We start from the raw sequence: 15,214 nt of genomic DNA on the forward strand, positions 1-15,214 counted from the left end.
TAATTTCATTCTTTTACATGTAGCTGTCCAGTTTTCCCAGCACTTATTGAAGAGGCTGTCTTTTATCTATTGTATATTCTTGCCTCCGTTGTCATAGATTAGTTGACCATCGGTGCATGGGCTTATCTCTGGGCTTTCTATCCTGTTCCATTGATCTATATTTCTGTTTTTGTGCCAGTACCATATTGTCTTGATTACTGTAGCTTTGTAGTATAGTCTGAAGCCAGGGAGTCGGATTCCTCCAGCTCCGTTTTTTCCCCTCAAGACTGCTTTGGCTATTCGGGGTCTATTGTGTCTCCATACAAATTTTAAGATTTTTTGTTCGAGTCCTGTATAAATGCCATTGGTAATTTGATAGGGATTGCATTGAATCTGTAGATTGCTTTGGGTAGTATAGTCATTTTCACAATATTGATTCTTCCAATGCAAGAACATGGTATATCTCTCCATCTGTTTGTATCATCTTTAATTTCCTTCATCGGAGTCTTATAGTTTTCTGCATACAGGTCTTTTGTCTCCCTAGGTAGTTTTATTCCTAGGTATTTTATTCTTTTTCTTGCAGTGGTAAATGGGAGTGTTTCTTTAATTTCTCTTTCAGATTTCTCATCATTAGTGTATAGGAATACAAGAGATTTCTGTGCATTAATTTTATATCCTGCAACTTTACCAAATTCATTGATTAGCTCTAGTAGTTTTCTGGTGGCATCTTTAGGATTCTCTACATATAGTATCATGTCATCTGCAAACAGTGACAGTTTTAGTGCTTCTTTTCCAATTTGTATTCCTTTTATTTCTTTTTCTATTCTGATTGTTGTGGCTAGGACTTCCAAAACTATGTTGAAAAATAGTGGCGAGAGTGGACATCCTTGTATTGTTCCTGATCTTAGAGGAAATGCTTTCAGTTTTTCACCATTGAGAATGATGTTTGCTGTGGGTTTGTCGTATATGGCCTTCATTATGTCGAGGCAGGTTCCCTCTATGCCCCCTTTCTGGAGAGTTTTTATCATAAATGGGTGTTGAATTTTGTCAAAAGCTATCTCTGCATCTATTGAAATGATCATATGGTTTTTCTCCTTCAATTTGTTAATATGGTGTATCACATTGATTGATTTGCGTATATTGAAGAATCCTTGCATCCCTGGGATAAATCCCACTTGATCATGGTATATGATCCTTTAAATGTGTGGTTGGATTCTGTTTGCTAGTATTTTCTTGAGAATTTTTGCATCTATATTCATCAGTGATACTGGTCTGTAGTTTTCTTTTTTTGTAGTATCTTTTTCTGGTTTTGGTATTAGGGTGATGGTAGCATCATAGAATGAGTTTGGGTGTGTTCCTTCCTCGGCAATTTTTTGGAAGAGTTTGAGAAGGATGGGTATTAGCTCTTCTCTAAATGTTTGATAGAATTCACCTGTGAAGCCATCTGTTCCTGGACTTTTGTTTGTTGGAATATTTTTAATCACTTTCATTACTTATGATTGGTCTGTTCATATTTTCTATTTCTTCCTAGTTCAGTCTTGGAAGGTTATACCTTTCTAAGAATTTGTCCATTTCTTCCAGGTTGTTCATTTTATTGGCATAGAGTTGCTTATAGTAGTCTCTTAGGATGCTTTGTATTTCTGTGGTGTCTGTTGTAACTTCTCCTTTTTCACTTCTAATTTTATTGATTTGAGTCTTCTCCCTCTTTTTCTTGATGAGTCTGGCTAATGGTTTATCAATTTTATTTATCTTCTCAAAGAACCAGCTTTTAGTTTTATTGATCTTTGCTATTGTTTTCTTTGTTTTTGTTTCATTTATTTCTGCTCTGATCTTTATGGTTTCTTTCCTTCTACGAACTTTCGGTGTTGTTTGTTCTTCTTTCTCTCTTTCCTTTAGGTGTAAGGTTAGATTGTTTATTTGAGATGTTTCTTGTTTCTTGAGGTAGGTTTGTATTGCTATAAACTTCCCTCTTAGAACTGTTTTTGCAGCATCCCGTAGGTTTTGAATCGTCGTGTTTTCATTGTCATTTGTCTCTAGGTATTTTTTGATTTCCTCTTTGATTTCTTCAGTGATCTCTTGGTTATTTAGTAACGTATTGTTTAGCCTCTGTGTGTTTGTGTTTTTTACATTTTTTCCCTGTAAATGATACCTAATCTCATAGCGTTGTGGTCCGAAAAGATGCTTGATATGATTTCAATTTTCTTAAATTTACTGAGGCTTGATTTGTGACCGAAGATGTGATCTGTCCTGGAGAATGTTCCATGCGCACTTGAGAAGAAAGTGTAATCTGCTGTTTTTGGATGGAATGTCCTATAAATATCAGTTAAACCTATCTGGTCTGTTGTGTTATTTAAAGCTTGTGTTTCCTTTTTAATTTTCTGTCTGGATGATCTGTCTATTGGTGAAAGTGAGGTGTTAAAGTCCCCCACTATTGTGTTACTGTCAGTTTCCTCTTTTATAGCTGTTAACAATTGCTTTATGTATTAAGGTGCTCCTATGTTGGGTGCATATATGTTTATAATTGTTATATCTTCTTGGATTGATCCCTTGATCATTATTTAGTGTCCTTCCTTGTCACTTGTAGCATTCTTTATTTTAAAGTCTATTTTATCTGATATGAGTATTGCTACTCTGGCTTTCTTTGGATTTCCATTTACATGGAATATCTTTTTCCATCCCCTAACTTTCAGTCTATATGTGTCCCTAGGTCTGAAGTGGGTCTCTTGTAGACAGCATATATATGGGTCTTGTTTTTGTATCCATTCAGCGAGCCTGTGTCTTTTGGTTGTAGCGTTTAATCCATTCAGGTTTAAGGTAATTATCGATAAGTATGTTCCTATTACCATTTTATTATTGTTTTGGGTTTGTTTTTGTAGGTCCTTTTCTTCTCTTGTGTTTCCAATTAGAGAAGTTCCTTTAGCATTTGTTTTAGAGCTGGTTTGGTGGTGCTGAATCCTCTTAGCTTTTGCTTGTCTGTAAAGCTTTTGATTTTTCTATTGAATCTGAATGAGATCCTTGCTGAGTAGAGTAATCTTGGCTGTAGGTTCTTCTTTTTCATCACTTTAAGTATGTCTTGCCACTCCCTTCTGGCTTGTAGAGTTTCAGCTGAGAAATCAGCTCTTAACCTTATGGGAGTTCCCTTGTATATTATTTGTCATTTTTCACTTGCTGCTTTCAATAATTTTTCTTTGTCTTTAATTTTTGCCAGTTTGATTAGTATGTGTCTCAATGTGTTTCTCCTTGGGTTTATCCTGTGTGGGACTCTGTGGCTTGGGTGGCTATTTCCTTTCCCTTGTTAGGGACGTTTTCAACTATAATCTCTTCAAATATTTTCTCTGGTCCTTTCTCTCTCTCTTCTCCTTCTGGGACCCCTATAATGCGAATTTTGGTGTATTTAATGTTGTCCCAGAGGTCTCTTAGGCTGTCTTCATTTCTTTTGATTGTTTTTTCTTTATTCTGTTCCATAGCAGTGAATTCCACCATTCTGTCTTCCAGGTCACGTGTCCGTTCTTCTGCCTCAGTTATTCTGCTATTGATTCATTCTAGTTTAGTTTTCATTTCAGTTATTGTATTGTTCATCTCTGTTTGTTCTTTAATTCTTCTAAATGTTTGTTAAACATTTCTTGCATCTTCTCAATCTTTGCCTCCATTCTTTTTCCGAGGTCCTGCCTCATCTTCACTGTCATTATTCTGAATTCCTTTTCTGGAAGGTTGCCTATCTCTACTCATTTAGTTGTTTTTCTGGGATTTTATCTTGTTCCTTCATCTGGTACATAGCCCTCTGCCTTTTCATCTTGTCTATCTTTCTGTGAATGTGGTTTTTGTTCCACAGGCTGTAGGGTTGTAGTTCTTCTTGCTTCTGCTGTCTGCCCTCTGGTGGGTGAGGCTATGTAAGAGGCTTGTGCAAGCTTCCTGGTGGGTGGGACTGGTGGTAGGTAGAGGTGGGTGTTGCTCTGGTGGGCAGAGCTCAGTAAAACTTTAATCCACTTGTCTGCTGATGGGTGGGGCTGGGTTCCCTCCCTGTTGGTTGTTTGGCCTGAGGCGACCCAACACTGGAGCCTACCTGGGCTCTTTGGTGGGGCTAATGGCGGACTCTGGGAGGGCTCTTGCCAAGGAGTACTTCCCAGAACTTCTGCTGCCAGTGTCCTTGTCCTCACAGTGAGACACAGCCACCACCACCCCCTCCCTCTGCAGGAGACTCTCCAACACTAGCAGGTATGTCTGGTTCAGTCTCCTTTGGGGTCACTGGTCCTTCCCCTGGGTCCCGACATGCACACTACTTTGTGTGTGCCCTCCAAGAGTGGAGTCTCTGTTTCTCCCAGTCCTGTCAAAGTCCTGCAGTCAAATCCCACTAGCCTTCAAAGTCTGTTTCTCTAGGAATTCCTCCTCCCGTTGCCGGGCCTCCGGGTTGGGAAGCCTGACATGGAGCTCAGAACCTTCACTCCAGTGGGTGGACTTCTGTGGTATAAGTGTTCTCCAGTCTATGAGTCACCCAGGCAGCAGTTATGGGGTTTGATTCTATTGTGATTGTGCCCCTCCTACCCTCTCAGTGTGGCTTCTCCTTTGTCTTTGGATGTGGGGTATCCTCCTTGGTGAGTCCCAGTGTCTTCCTGTCGATGACGGCTAAGCAGTTAGTTGTAATTCCAGTGCTCTCGCAAGAGGGAGTGAGAGCACGTCCTTCTACTCCGCCATCTTGAACCAGTCTCCTCAGTGTGAGGCCAGTGTGGTGCGGTAGATTTAAAAGGGTTTAGCTCCAATCTATTTTTATTTTTTGATGGCCAATTCATTACCATCCTCAGGACAAATAAAATGAGTTTTCCCTTAAGTTTGGGGAGTTTTTTGGATTTTGTTTGTGCTATGAGGCAAGGCCAAATATTGAATAATTGGTTGCAAACTAAAAATCTACTATGTAGGGCTTCCCTGGTGGTGCAGTGGTTGAGAGTCCGCCTGCTGTTGCAGGGGACATGGGTTCGTGCCCCGGTCTGGGAGGATCCCACGTGCCGCGGAGCAACTGGGCCCGTGAGCCATGGCCGCTGAGCCCGCGCGTCCAGAGCCTGTGCTCCGCAACGGGAGAGGCCACAACAGTGAGAGGCCAGCGTACTGCAAAAAAAAAAAAAAAAAATCTACTATGTAGACATAGAGAATAAATGGCTCTATATCCCACAAAATCTTGAATCTGGGAGACACGCACACGTATGTGTGTGGCATATATGTGTGTACACAGAGCACAGAACGTGTGCTGTAAAAATCTGCAGTCTTGTACCATGGGCAGGTCTCGATTCCACAGTTAAAAAACCAATGTAAAGGTTTGTGATACAGCATTGTAAAGCAATTATACACCAGTAAAGATGGTTAGAAAAAAAGACAAATTTGTGAGAATTCGAGCAGATCCAACAGAAACAAACCTCAAATTGCTCAATAAACCGAAAGCATTTGAGTTTCCCACATAAAAAAGAAACCTATCTAAAAATGGGCCAAACATTAAAACATCACAAACCTCGCACAGAAGCAGTCTGCTGTAAGGAAGAGTCCGCATATGAGACCATGTGAAAACTGACACCTCCAGAAGCCAAGCCCCTTAGAGCAGCCAGAGAGGCTGTGCAATTAGTATGTCTAAAGTTCCTGAGGGACCGTAACAGTTAACGTTTATTTAATGCTTGATTTGTAAAAGTATAATTGCTGACATCAATGGAGAGCTTAAATGACTCAGATAGACTTACAGAAATTAACGAGAATTCAGCACAAAACAATGAAGTTATAAAAGGTATGAAAAAGTTTAATAGAGTATGGAACTTAAAAGATATATATATATACATGTACACGGAGAGAGAGAGAGAGCTCTTTTTAATTTTGAGTTTCAGAAGAAAAAGGTCTCCAAATTGAGGAAAGACATAAGTCCTCAGAGTTAAAGGGCTCTCTAAGTACAGTATAAGTAAATAAAAGACAAACGGAAGTGAAACGACAGCACATCATGGATCAAGAGAAAACCTTAAAAGTAACAAAGCAAAGCAAAAAACCAGATCACCTGCAAAGGTGTGACAGTTGCCATCAGCAACATGCATGATATCTCCAAAGTCCTAATGCTCTGGACCCAGATGAGACAGCATTCAAGAGTCAGAGTGCGTAATAAACCTTTTCAGAGAAACAAAGTCAAAGAACAACAGATCCTTACAGAAAGAATTGAAAGACAAAGAAAACCGAACCAAGAAGGAAGGAATGAGGGGAAGGGAAGTGAGTGAGGAAGGTGGTGAACATAAAGTAAATGAGAGTAAGGATTTTCTTTAAAAAAAAAAAAATGGAAAAGACAGTTAAAAGGAGATGCACCTAAAATGCTGGGCACGAAAAATGTGAAAAACAGCACAGGGAAAGTAGAATTAAAACATCATAAGTTTTCAAGAATGGTAGAGACATCACTTTGGACTTTGATATGTCAATTATGCATGTTAAAAATTTAAAGGGTACCATAAAAAATAGAATGTACAAAATCAGAACTTAATAGGGAAAAGAAAGAATAAAGAGAAGTCAGGAAAGAAGCAGGAAGAAGCTGCCCAAAAGAAAAAGGAGTGGGAAAATGAAAACACAGTAGTAGCACAACTAAAACCAGATGCAGCAGTGTCGTATATGGACATGATGGATAAATGAAGCAGTCCGAAGTCAGAACTTTTTATATGGATTTTTTTAATCAGCTATATGCTAAAAGACACAAGTTAGAAACATATGAACCCAGAATGGTCAAGGACAAACTGATGGAGAAAGATACACTAGGCTTCTCCACGAAATCAGCCAAGCTAAAGGCTGCAGGTACCGCTGGTGCTCAGGACAGACAGAGCACAAGGACAGGGGCAGGGACTGTCTTGGACACCCAGGCTGGGTCATCTGATCAAGGATGTGATGATCAAGTTCCCGGAGGAGATCCCTCTCGTTTCCTTCCTTGACTCCTTCTGGGCCCGTTTCTTGAGGATGAGGCACTAAGGGTCGCACTCTTCCAGAGCAATGAAAGAGGTGACCAGAAACCACCTCTGAGTTACCGTGGGCTGCTGGGAACCACATGGCGCGTTGGTCAAGATTTGAACGCTCACAGGAAGTGGCAACTGCCGTTCCTGTGTCATCACCTGGGCAAGGCATCCCTGACCTCTTGGAGGCAAGACTGCAGGGGAAGCAGCCCTCTCCCTCCTGGCAAGGGGGTTGGGCGCTGCGCCTCTGTGCCTGTGCCTCCCACCCCTCCCCCGGAGCGCAGGGTCCCCGTCCCTCTGCTCAGCTGTTCAGTGGTATGCTGCCCACCTGGGTGCCTCGGCTGAAGCTGCCTGATGCCATCTCCAGAGCACTGCTCTCTCACTCTGACTCAGTTTCCCCGTTGGGAGTCTCCTGATCCTTCAAGGTCCACACCTGATCTCACTGCAGAGCACTCAGGACTCTGCTGTGGCCACCACAGTGGTCTCATAGCGGCAAAAACAAAGTGAATTAAACCTAAGGAGAAAAAACTAGCTATACCAAGCAAATGTTAAACAACATAGACTTTTAGACTAAAAAAAAAAAATTAATAGAAAAGAAGAGATTAATAACATAATGATTAGAAAGGAAAATTTCACCAGGAAGATGGAATCCTGGACCTGTGTACCTCTAAGACGTAGGTTCAAATTTTTCAAAGCAAAGATTGACAGGTTTACAAAGAGAAACTGACAAATCCATAGTCTCATAGAAATTTTATACACCCCTCTCAGCAACAGATAACAAAAGCAATCAATAAAGTATCTGATAGATAAGAACCGCAAAACATTCCGCTAACAACTCCCAAATAATCCCCTGTGGAGAGCAGACTACGTTCTGCCTTACGAAGAGGTTTCCTGGGAGAAAACTAAAACACCACGGGATTCCACAGGGACCAGCCAATGAGGCCAGTTTCCCTTGTGCCTGAGAAAAAGGCAGGACTAGAAACAACCTAGGGGCTTAGGAAACAACGGTGGAGGGAAAGCCCAGAGCCCAGACTGATGCTGTGAAGAACAGCGACCACAGCACTTCCGAAGGCGGGTATCGAGAGGGTGGCCCAGACTTCAGGGAACGAAGCCTCCAGACCCTCAGTGGAGCAGACAGCTCAGGGGAAGGCACTGGGCCTCCAGCTGCCCGGTCATGTCTGCTATAAGTTTGATTAGAAAGGCTATACTGGGTGATCCGGACGGTCGGGCCAAGCTCTGCTTGGTCATCTGGGCAGAGCAACCTTTGCAGATCGGACTGAAGGTTCTTCCTGGGAACGAGAGACTTGTACCAGGTGGAGATTTGAGTTCTCAACACACACTGGCCTCCCTCTTTCCTTTCACCCCCAGCCAAACCCCTCGAATGCCTCCCTTTATAGCCAGGAAGTGGCTGCTAGGCTGTAGAACGGGCTCTAAAGAGATGCTGAAATAATTAACTCAGCTGGGTTCACTCTGCAGTTAAGCATCCCCAGGCCGCAGGGAGGTACATACCGCAGGATTTCAGAGGGAAGGTAGGGAGTACTGCGGTTTGGAGGCCCTCCCCCTCTGCACACGCACTGTGTGTCTCCAAAGTCGGGTTGCAGGAAATGAGGGCAGAGAGATTAAACAACTGGTTTGGCCAGGGAACTGCACAGTGGAGATGAGAACTCCAGGCTCCCCAAGCCACTGCCGCTGTGTTACCCTGCTGCCTTACTTCCTGTTTTTCCACTCAAGCTAATCATGACATGAAATATTTGAAAACCAGTTACCAGGCTGAAGAATGCAGTATTCAGGTGGTGAAGGGCGTTATTTACAAAGAGCCAGGAGAACGCGGTCTATCCGTGAAACATCCATCCCCTGCATGTAAAAGAGATGAGAACTACAGCTATTGGGGTGAATATCCTACTTTGTGTTGCGTTTGGCTGACAGTTTGATCACAGCTAGACCTGTTTGGAGTGAGGGATGCTAAAGCTCTCTTTGTTTTTTGGTGTTAACTTTTCAACAAAACTCACCACTTAAAATAGCAAGAAATGAATCAATCCATCAATCAACCAATCCAGAACCTATATGTTTTTGCCCCAGTCTTAAAATATGTATTTATTTATAATTTGAACAGCATGCAGTGGAAATAAGGTGCTTTCTAAGAACTAAAGCATTTTATTCTTCTTGTAAATAGCTAAGCTAGAAACATTCATTACAGCAAATGGCTTGTTCTGCCATGTACTCATTCGTCATGTGTTCTTTTGTGATGTTGGTTCATTTTTTTTTTTATGCTCTACAGCAGGGATTGGTAAACTTTCTCTGTCAAGGGCCAGATAGAACATACTTTCAGCTTTATGATCCAGGCTCTCCCTGTGCGATGACTCACCTCTGCCTCTATAACAAGAGGGCAGCCCTGGGAGGGAGGTAAGCAAGGGAGAACAGCTGGACTTGGCCCCAGGCTGCAGGTGCTAGGTCCCTGCTGGGCAGCGAAAACCGTGCTGTGTGGCCAGCAGAGTTTGCGGGCGAAATGTCCAGCCTATACTTGGTGCAACTAAACATCCTTCATCTGTGCTCTTCATAACCTAACGTACTTGGATGCATGTCTCACCAAGGAGAGGATAAGCCTGTTGGATGACGGGACAGTACCTCATGATCGGATATTCTCCCGAACTTCACACCAGAAAACATGTCCCAGAGGAAAGAGCGTGGGTTTGACTTTATCCCTTCCCCCATGCCCACCCCTTTGGTAACCACAAGTTTGTTTTCTTTGTCTGTGAGTCTGTTTCTGTTTTGTAAGTAAGTTCACTTGTATCATTTTTTTTTACATTCCACGGATAAGTGATAACATATGTTTGCTTTCTCTGTTTGACTTACTTCACTCAGTATGATCATCTCTAGGTCAATCCATGTTGCTGCAAATGGCATTCTTTCAACCTTTTTATGGCTGAGCAATATTCCATTGTATATATGTACCACATCATCTTCATCCATTTTTCTGTCGATGGACATTTATGTTGATTTACATTCACGTTGTTGTATTGAATACAACAGATCTTTAGAATGTTTTCATCTGGCAAGACTAAAACCCTGCCACCATTAAACAATACCCCCTTACCCTCCTCCAGCACCATTCTTCCTGTTCTTATGAATTTGACTTACTTAGGTAAGTGGACTCATACAGTATTTGTTTTATTGTGGCTGGCTTATTTCAATTTGCATCATGTCCACAAGGTTCATCCTTTTTGCAGCATGTGACAAGGTTTCTTTCTTTTTTAAGGCCAGATAATATTCCTTTGTATGTAGAGACCACGTTTTGTTTATCCATTCTTCTATCCCATTCATCCATCCACGGACACTTAGGTTGCTTTCACCTTTTGGCCATTGTAAATGATGCTGCTATAAACACGGGTGTACAAATATCTCTTCAAGACTGTGCTTTCAATTCTTTTGGGTATATACTCAGAAGCAGAACTGCTGAATTATATGATCATTCTGGTTTTTTTTGTTGTTGTTGTTTTTTGGTGATCGGGATAGGTAAAGTAATTTTATTACAAATTTCAGGGTTTAAAAAGTAACCTGTTACATTTACTAGGATAATCTGAGATGACCTGTCTCAAGCACATGTGTCCCGTCAGTGACACTGACCTCAGGCATGAAGAGATGCTCTCCCCCGTGAGGCATGCGGTCAGTGGATGAGGCTACGCTGAGTCTCCACGGGCACATGCTGACCGTGATCATCATGGTTTGTCACTCTGGCATTTGGGCTGTGATGAGCTCAGTGTAAGCTTCGGTTATGGAATTCTGAAAGCCAAGCTAGAGAACCTCAAGGGCAGCCTCTCTTTCCTGCTTTTTACTTCAATGATGTTTAGGAGGCTTCGTGTACTGAATGAGAGATGATTCACTGGCCTATAAGCCCACGTGTGGAAACCGTTATCACCTGGCAAGAGACCGCCGAGGAGCGGCCTGACTGGGAAGAAGGCTGAGGCCAGAACCTGCGAATCACCCTAGTCCAGGTCACGGACAGCGATGCCCAGCAAGAGAGACGCTGCCGGCTGGCGAGTCCCCGTCGGCTCAAGGGTGCCCACAGACAAAAGGGCTGCGAGCAACCTCGATAGGCCAGCTAAGCCACCCTCCAGCTTCCAAACGCGGAGACAAACTTGCCCCGCGGTCACGGGCAGGGGCCCCGGGTCTCTTCCGTCTTGTACGTTTAAAGACTAAAGGCAGCATCTTTACAAGGGGAACTGCGGGAAGCATTGGGAGAGCCCTCTCCACAGGGCCTCGGGGCACCCTGGGGCGAGGTGGCTGAGACCCGGCAGAGCACCTGGGCTGCGGGACTGAGGGTGGGAAGAACAGAGGAGCTGAGAGACCCCAGGCAGGAGCGCGCCAGCAGCCGAGGGGCCCACAGCCACGCCCTCCTGCCTGGGGTCTGCCCCCCAGGCCCCCTCACGGGGACCCTCTCGCTCTGAGACTGTGGCTCTCACGGGACGACGTTGTCCCCGGGGGACGTTTGGCAACACGGGGAGACACGTGGGGTGGGGCTGTCACCACTGGGGAAGGCGCTACGGGGCTGGTGGGCGGAGGCTGTGCACCCTACAGGGCACAGGCGCCCAGGCCCGGGGCCTCCAATCAGACCACTGCGCGCAGCCTCCAGCTCAAGCCCTAACACGTGGGTCGGCCCCCTGCCCTGCGGACCCAAGTCCTCCTGACCCCGGAGTGTCCAAGGGATGTCCAGCCAGCTCCTGGTCGCTCCAGTCCGGTCGACACGACTAAAACCTTACGCCTTTTTGTCTTCTCTCTCCGAAAAATCTACTTCCTTCTCAGAGCCAGTGCCACCCCAACTGCCACCTCCAGGATGGCAACGGCAGCTGCCCCTCCGCCGAGCGGGAGGGACTTGCCCTCGGGCGGCGGGCCAGCTTTGTCGTGGCCACCGGACAGGGCCCCGCCCGCGGGCCACCTGCTCTCCGCCCGCCCGGCGGGGCTGCTGGGGGCTCCACCGGGGGCTCTGCTCCCGTTCGGCAGCTTCGGACGCGGCCTCTTCTGCTTCTTTTTCAGCAAGTTCCGTGGACAGAGATGTCGTGGGGCCGGCTGTCTGGCCGGCCGACCCCTCGGGGCCAGTCTTCCTGGCCGCCGCCTCCGCGCCCTCAGGAACCCCTGCTTCTCCACGTGCGCGAGGTCCAAGGTGGAGGATTTGCTCGCTCTTCTCTCCGGTCCCGTTGCTGTCCAAGTTCTCGATTTCTTCGGGTCCACTGCGACCTGCTGCCAGGACTCGGGATCCGGGGATGCCCACCGGTGGGCTCTAGGTGCGCCAGCTCTGGCTGCTGGACGGCGACACGGGGAAGCCCTCGGCCGGCCAGGGCGCCCTCGCGGGCGTCGGAGCCTCAGCGGGGCTGGCGAACGTGGAGCCGCCCCTGGGCTGGACGTGGATGTCGTTGCTGTCCCCCGTGGCGCCGCGGGGCACTGCTCGTCTTCCTCCGCGGACTCCAGGTTAAAGGAGATTAAAGGCAGTGCCCTAGCCACCCTGCTGCCTGATGCACTCGGCGGCGTGGTCCTCCGGGAGAGTTGCACCAAACTGCAGCGATGCGCTGCAAGGCTCCTGAGCTCACCTTGTCAACCCCGAGAGTATTGATCGTAGCAAAATCGGAGGCACCAACGTCTTATTCCGGCCGCTGGCGTGAACTGCGGTCTCCAGTGTACATTCCCGACGTGCCTCGTACGCCCCTGGCGTGTGTGCTCCCTGCAGCTCTGCTTGCCTGCAGCGGTCCCTTCACTTCCTTTCCTGAACTGTCTGCCGCGGCTTTGCGCCGCGGAGTCCTCACGGGGGTCTGTCTACCAGGCTGAAGAGCTTTAGCATCCGGCGGAGGGGCGTCTGCAAGGCCCCGCGCAGAGGCGCCCTCGGCTCCTGCGACGCCTTCTCCCCAGGTGGGCCAAGCGGTCCTCTGCGGAACTGTCGGGGTTTGTGGGGCTGAACACGGGCTAAGAGTGCCGGGTGAAGCCTGTGCTGGCGAAGGCTTCAGAAATTTCTTCGTCCAGGGATTTTAGCTCTTCAATTTCAGTTTTACCTTTTAATAAAATGTCTTGATCCAGAGATTGTGAAGCCATATCTTGTCGAACTCGTTGGCGTGAGGAAAGATGTTGCTCCCGCAGCTCCTCCTGAGAGAGGACTCCCACGTAGCTGAGGACGACACACCTTGTTTCCTAGTGAGCCCCCAGAGGCACATGGGAGAGGACGCCATGGGGTCGGCTGGCAGAGCTCCGGAACGGTCTGCTTGCAGATGTGTAAAACCTGGCCCGGGCCCCTGCCCCCGAAGAGGTGAAAGGCGCAGCGGCGGCAGATGACTCTGTTTTTAATTTCTTTTTAAGGCGCCACCCTGCTGTTTTCCACAGCAGCTGCACCGCTTCGTACTCCTACCAGCAGTGTGCGGTGGTGCCTGTGTCGCCACATCCTCCCCAGCACTTGCTGTTTTCTGGGGGTTTGTTTTGTTTTTGTTTTTTGACAGCACCTTCCTAGTGGGTATGGGGTGGTATCCCACTGTGGTTTTGATTTGCATTTTCCTAATGAACAGTGATGTTGAGCATCTTTCCACGTGCTTGTTGGGAGTAGCACAGATTCTATTTAAGCTCGTTTGTTTGATTATAACCTTTTAACTCTTTGGACATTGAGCACATGGGCCTCCAACTGAAATCTTGCCTTGAACCCTGCAAACGTTAGGGGCAGACCTGAGTCCAACCCATCCCAAAGCCTTTTACCACCTAGTTAGGTATGGATTGACCCTTTAAAATATTGAGGACAGCAGCATTAGACAGAGACTGCTGATTCTATTAAAGAATTTTGTTTTAGCTGAAGAAGAGAAAACTAAGAAGGGTCTACCTTATCCAGCACCTTGTGTAAGGCGTGCAGGTCCCACACCTCCAAGTGCAGTGCCTAAACCAGCAGGTCAGCATCCCCTAGGGAGTGGTAGACACACAGATGCTCTAGCCCCACTCCAGGTAGACTAACCGTGAGCTGTCCGAGCTTTGACGTTTGAGACGCACTGCTCTGTGTGTGTTCATGAGGGTACCAGGAAGACTAGAAACAAACAACTTGAGCAACACCATCAGTGACCTTACTGAGCACTCACTGTGCACCAAGAACTTCACGATGCTTTTCATGTATTATCATAACAGGTAAACACTTTACAGAAAACTGAGGCTTAGAAATGTTACTTGCCCCACGTCGTGGCTAGTAAGCAGTGGAGCCAGGATTTAAACCCAGGCAGTCTGAAAATAGAATCTGATGAACTTCACATACCATTTCATCTCGTAAAGGAACCAGAGGATTAAAGGGAACAGATAAATAATGACGGAATAAATAAATGAACCGTCATAAATGGAAATCTTAAGTTCAGGAGTTAATCGCTGCGGGCTGGCGTGGCTTTTTCCCCAGTTCTGAAGCTTCCTCCTAAGTGGAGAACAGAGGGGACCCCTGGTCTGTGGTGGAGCCCAGGCACTTCCGAGGCCCTGGACCTCCAGCGCCCACCCCCCTCCAGAGAGCTCGGGCTCAGCAGCGCCCCCTGCAGGAAGGTTCGGAGGCAGGTCAGGCTGCGTGGCCGGTCTGTCCCTGTGGGTTCGGGGTTCCGAAGCCCACTCTTCACAGACAGACCAGCTGATGTTTGGAGCTCCCGCCTGCCTTACTCTTCCTCACATTCCTCTGTCGTTTCAGGACTTGGTCTGAGAAGGGAGGGTGCATTTTTTCAGGCTCCCTCACACTTCAGCATGCACCATTTAAATCATTTGTTTATTTTAAATAATATTTTTTATTTGTTGGTACCTGCTTCTGCTCATTTTCAAAAAGGACTTCCCCAACAGAAAAAAGAATTTAAGTTTTGCAGCAAATATAGGTACATATCATATTTATGTTAATATTTATTTTTAATATATGTTTAAATAATATTGATCCTGTAATATTTTATTTTAAATAATAGTTCAAATAAGTCAATGTTTAATGTAACATAAATACTTATGTAATATAATCTAAAGAGTTTCACGAAATTTCAAAATATTAAAGCTCGCTAAACCAGTGACTCAACTGTGTTTCTCCACAAGGCTCTTCCAAGGACGATGCTCAAGAAAGGATACCAGCGTCCGGTCACAGGGCCAGGTCCCCCGGCTCCCTTCAGCTTAAGGTAAGTTGCCACACATGGTGGTAACTCATATCTACTCCCATCCACACGAGGAATTTGGGTGCTTTTGAAGATGATGTAACAGGTACTGCCTGTCATTTTGGTGTGTAAATTACCTATGGAACATGGGCTTGAAGGGCTGAT

General features: G+C 46.0%; 1 pseudogene; it reads right to left on the reverse strand.

Annotated features, from left to right (window-relative positions):
• Positions 1–11,717: 11,717 nt before the first annotated feature.
• Positions 11,718–14,060, reverse strand: LOC115846483 (bcl-2-like protein 13 pseudogene; annotated as a pseudogene).
• Between the last annotated feature and the right edge of the window lie 1,154 nt (positions 14,061–15,214).

Source organism: Globicephala melas, chromosome 6 (assembly GCF_963455315.2).
Source record: "Globicephala melas chromosome 6, mGloMel1.2, whole genome shotgun sequence".
In the NCBI taxonomy this organism is placed as follows: domain Eukaryota; kingdom Metazoa; phylum Chordata; class Mammalia; order Artiodactyla; family Delphinidae; genus Globicephala; species Globicephala melas.